This window comes from Sinocyclocheilus grahami, unplaced genomic scaffold (genome assembly GCF_001515645.1).
Source record: "Sinocyclocheilus grahami isolate Dianchi unplaced genomic scaffold, SAMN03320097.WGS_v1.1 scaffold623.1, whole genome shotgun sequence".
Taxonomy (NCBI): Eukaryota; Metazoa; Chordata; class Actinopteri; order Cypriniformes; family Cyprinidae; genus Sinocyclocheilus; species Sinocyclocheilus grahami.
This window is the reverse complement of record NW_015505802.1, coordinates 223,389-228,507: the sequence shown is the minus strand read 5'-3', so window position 1 is coordinate 228,507 and position 5,119 is coordinate 223,389. Positions and strand designations below refer to the sequence as shown.

At 49.5% G+C, this 5,119-nt stretch overlaps 1 protein-coding gene across 1 annotated transcript in view; it reads left to right on the top strand.

Moving 5' to 3' along the window:
- The window catches only part of LOC107557904 (serine/threonine-protein kinase PAK 7-like), a 14,142-nt gene that overhangs the window by 2,469 nt on the left and 6,554 nt on the right, over positions 1-5,119 (top strand). The gene's annotated exons all lie outside the window — the stretch shown is intronic.

Sequence of the window (5,119 nt, the reverse complement as noted above, 5' to 3'; positions counted from 1 at the left end):
TCAGTTGGAGTCGGTTGGAGTCAGGTGGAGTCGGTTGGAGTCGGGTGGAGTCAGGTGGAGTCGGTTGGTGTCAGGTGGAGTCGGTTGGTGTCAGATGGAGTCAGATGGAGTCGGGTGGAGTCAGATGGAGTTGGTTTGAGTCGTTGGAGTCGGGTGGAATCAGTTGGAGTTGGGTGGAGTTAGATGGAGTTGGATGGAGTCAGATGGAGTTGGTTGGTGACAGATGGAGTTGGTTAGAGTCAGATGAAGTTGGTTTGAGTCAGATGGAGTCGGTTGGAGTCAGATGGAGTCGGTTGGAGTCGGTTGGAGTCAGATGGAGTCGGGTGGAGTCAGATGGAGTCGGGTGGAGTCAGATGGAGTCGGGTGGAGTCGGTTGGAGTCAGGTGGAGTCGGTTGGTGTCAGATGGAGTCGGTTTGAGTCAGTTGGAGTCGGGTGGAGTCAAATGGAGTCGGTTGGAGTCAGGTGGAGTCGGTTGGTGACAGATGGAGTCGGTTAGAGTCAGATGAAGTTGGTTTGAGTCAGTTGGAGTCGGGTGGAGTCAGATGGAGTCGGGTGGAGTCGGGTGGAGTCGGGTGGAGTAGGGTGGAGTCGGGTGGAGTCGGGTGGAGTCAGATGGAGTCAGATGGAGTCAGATGGAGTCAGATGGAGTCGGGTGGAGTCGGGTGGAGTCGGGTGGAGTCGGTTGGTGTCGGTTGGTGTCAGATGGAGTCGGTTGGTGTCAGGTGGAGTCGGTTTGAGTCAGGTGGTTGGAGTCAGGTGGAGTCGGTTGGTGTCAGATGGAGTCGGTTTGAGTCAGTTGGAGTCGGGTGGAGTCAAATGGAGTCGGTTGGAGTCAGGTGGAGTCGGTTGGTGACAGATGGAGTCGGTTAGAGTCAGATGAAGTTGGTTTGAGTCAGTTGGAGTCGGGTGGAGTCAGATGGAGTCGGTTGGAGTCAGGTGGAGTCGGATGGAGTCAGGTGGAGTCGGTTGGTGTCAGATGGAGTTGGTTTGAGGCAGATGGAGTCGGGTGGAGTCAGATGGAGTCAGATGGAGTCAGTTTCAGTGAGTCGGGTTCGGGTGGAGTCAGATGGAGTCAGGTGGAGTCGGTTGGTGTCAGATGGAGTTGGTTTGAGTCGTTGGAGTCGGGTGGAATCAGTTGGAGTCGGGTGGAGTTAGATGGAGTCAGATGGAGTTGGTTGGTGTCAGATGGAGTTGGTTGGTGTCAGATGGAGTCGGTTAGAGTCAGGTGGAGTCGGTTGGTGTCAGATGGAGTCGGTTTGAGTCAGTTGGAGTTGGGTGGAGTCAGGTGGGGGCGGTTGGAGATGGAGTCAGATGGAGTCAGTTTCAGTCAGTTGGAGTCGGGTGGAGTCGGGTGGAGTCAGATGGAGTCAGGTGGAGTCAGGTGGAGTCAGGTGGAGTCAGTTGGAGTCAGTTGGAGTCGGGGGGGGCCGGGGGGCGTCGGGTGGAGCCAGGGGGGGTCAGTTGGAGAGGGTGGAGTCGGGTGGAGTCGGGTGGAGTCGGTTGGTGTCGGTTGGTGTCAGATGGAGTCGGTTGGTGTCAGGTGGAGTCGGTTTGAGTCAGGTGGAGTCGGTTTGAGTCAGGTGGAGTCGGTTAGAGTCAGATGGAGTCGGTTAGAGTCAGATGAAGTCGGTTTGAGTCAGTTGGAGTCGGGTGGAGTCAGGTGGAGTCGGTTGGAGTCAGGTGGAGTCGGTTGGTGTCAGATGGAGTCGGTTGAGTCAGATGGAGTCAGATGGAGTTGGTTGGTGTCAGATGGAGTTGGTTGGTGTCAGATGGAGTCGGTTAGAGTCAGGTGGAGTCGGTTGGTGTCAGATGGAGTCGGTTTGAGTCAGTTGGAGTTGGGTGGAGTCAGGTGGAGTCGGTTGGTGTCAGATGGAGTCGGTTGGAGTTAGATGGAGTTGGTTTGAGTCAGATGAGTCGGTTGGAGTCAGGTGGAGTCGGTTGGTGTCAGATGGAGTTGGGTGGAGTTAGATGGAGTTGGTTTGAGTCAGGTGGAGTCGGTTTGAGTCGTTGGAGTCGGGTGGAATCAGTTGGAGTTGGGTGGAGTTGGAGTCAGATGGAGTTGGTTGGTGTCAGATGGAGTCGGTTAGAGTCAGATGGAGTCGGTTGGTGTCAGATGGAGTCGGTTGGTGAGTCAGTTGGAGTCGGGTGGAGTCGGGTGGAGTCAGATGGAGTCGGGTGGAGTCGGTTGGAGTCAGGTGGAGTCGGTTGGAGTCAGATGGAGTCGGTTAGAGTCAGATGGAGTTGGTTTGAGTCGTTGGAGTCGGGTGGAATCAGTTGGAGTCGGTTAGAGTCAGATGGAGTCGGTTTGAGTCGTTGGAGTCGGGTGGAATCAGTTGGAGTTGGGTGGAGTTGGAGTCAGATGGAGTTGGTTGGTGTCAGATGGAGTCGGTTAGAGTCAGATGGAGTCGGTTGGAGTCAGATGGAGTCAGTTTGAGTCAGTTGGAGTCGGGTGGAGTCGGGTGGAGTCGGTTGGTGTCAGGTGGAGTCGGTTTGAGTCAGGTGGAGTCGGTTTGAGTCAGGTGGAGTCGGTTTGAGTCAGGTGGAGTCGGTTAGAGTCAGATGGAGTCGGTTAGAGTCAGATGAAGTCGGTTTGAGTCAGTTGGAGTCGGGTGGAGTCAGGGGGAGTCGGTTGGAGTCAGGTGGAGTCGGTTGGTGTCAGATGGAGTCGGTTGGTGTCAGATGGAGTCGGTTGGTATCAGATGGACTTGGTTTGAGTCAGATGGAGTTGGCTGGAGTCAGATGGAGTCAGTTTGAGTCAGTTTGAGTCGGGTGGGTGGAGTCAAATGGAGTCGGTTGGAGTCAGGTGGAGTCGGTTGGTGTCAGATGGAGTCGGTTAGAGTCAGATGGACTTGGTTTGAGTCAGATGGAGTTGGCTGGAGTCAGATGGAGTCAGTTTGAGTCAGTTGGAGTCGGGTGGAGTCAGATGGAGTCGGTTAGAGTCAGTTGGAGTCGGTTGGAGTCGGTTGGAGTCGGGTGGAGTCGGGTGGAGTCGGGTGGAGTCGGGTGGAGTCGGGTGGAGTTAGATGGAATTGGTTGGAGTCAGATGGAGTCAGATGGAGATGGTCTGAGTCAGTTGGATTCGGGTGGAGTCAGATGGAGATGGTTTGAGTGCACAGGATCAGTGTTCTTCAGTGCTGTTTCTCGTGTGCTGTGGTCTGATGTTGGTGTTGCTGGGTTCCTGCCAAAGCAAACGCTGATCCGTGCCAGAGCGTGTTCCTGCGTGTGGGCCGTTCAAAGAGCGCCGTGTTTTCAATTAACAGCAGATTGTAACGAGGCTCCTGATAAATTAGTGGCACACAGAGCTGTTTGTATTCATGCAGAATCTGGAGGTGTTTGAGGCTGATCAGTGTGTGCTTGTGAGTCTGACACGACTTGTGAATATAAACCGATAGCTGAGAGTGAGAGCTGTGATTGGATGAGTGTTTAAACACACGTTTATATTCAGATACAGCCACACTGATGAACTACAACACATGATGGAAGAACTACTTGTGTGTATGCTGTTTATTTATTAGATTAAAACATTTATTGAATGTTAATGTCTTTTATATTACTGTCCAGGATGTTACAGTGATTTTACCATGGAAAAGGGGCTTTTACTGCATCTTATTAGCTTTTTTTTAAAAATAATCCTATCTATTGTTATTTTGTTTATTATCATTATTACTTATTTTTCATTTTTATTTTGGTAAGACTTTACAATAAGATCCCATTAGTAATGCATTAACTAACATTAACAACGAGCAATGCATTTGTTTTCTTTCTTAAAATTAATTAATAAAAATACAACTGTTAATTGTTAGTTCAAGTCAGCTCAGGTCCATTAAATAATGTTAACAGATAACTTTTGATTTTAATCATGTGTTAGTAAATGTTGAAATTAACTAATATTAAAATTGCTTTAGAAGTATTTTTCATTGTTAGTTCATGTTAATGTAAACTTTATTGTAAAGTGTTGCTATTTCTTATTTTTATCTGTTTTTTTACCTATTATTTATTTGTTTGATGTAAGTCTGTCTGAGCAGGTTTGCATGTGACCAGTATTCTGTACGTCACTGTATGTGAAGAATGAAGTGGTGAATGTGGTTTTGGAGACAGAAGTGTCCTTCATGGATCTCCTTGTGAGGCGTCGTTCGTCAGAGTAATTGCAAACACGTCCCGTTTGCGCATTACGGCACATTAGTGTTGAGGAGGAGCGGGACGCACAAACACATGGCAGCGTGTTCGCCTCCAGTGAAGCCGCAGCCGCAGGCGAGACAGATGAGAGCGCGGCGGACAGCTGGGCCTCACACACACTCACTCACACACACACACTCACACACACACACACACTCACTCACACACACACTCACTCACACACACACTCACTTACATACACACACACTCACACACACACACACTCACTCACACACACACTCACTCACACACACACTCACTTACATACACACACACACACACTCACTTACATACACACACACTCACATGCTCACGCTCCACTGATGGAGTCACGACTCTCCACGAGCCTTTCTGCTCCTGCCTTTGTTCTACTGCATGTTAGAGACGCGCTGCTCTTCTCTGTGTGTGTGTGTGTCTGTGTGTGTGAGAGAGTGTGTGTGAGTGTGTGCATTATGTTCTACTGCATGTTAGAGACGCGCTGCTCTTCTCTGTGTGTGTGTGTGTGTCTGTGTGTGTGAGAGAGTGTGTGTGAGTGTGTGCATTATAGTGTGTGTGTGTGTGTGTATGTATGTGTGAGTGTGTGTGTGTTATAGTGTGTGTGTGTGTGTGTGTGTGTTATAGTGAGTGTGTGTAAGTGTGTGTGTTAGTGCTGCTGCTGAAGTTGGATCTGTGATAATAGATGCTTCTGGTTTAGAGCAGCTGAAATGACATTTTTTTGCATTATTGACACACTGTTTTCCTATTTAATGCTGTAAAGCAGCTTTGACACAATCTGTATTGTTAAAAGTGCTATATAAATAAAGGTGACTTGGCTTGATACTGATTTATATTCACACAGCGAGAGTATCACACAGAACTCAATCATTAGTGCTGCTAGATGAGTCCACCCAAAATACCCTAGCAACTGTTTGTCTTAGGAGCTTGTGAGAGGCAGGTCTGCTC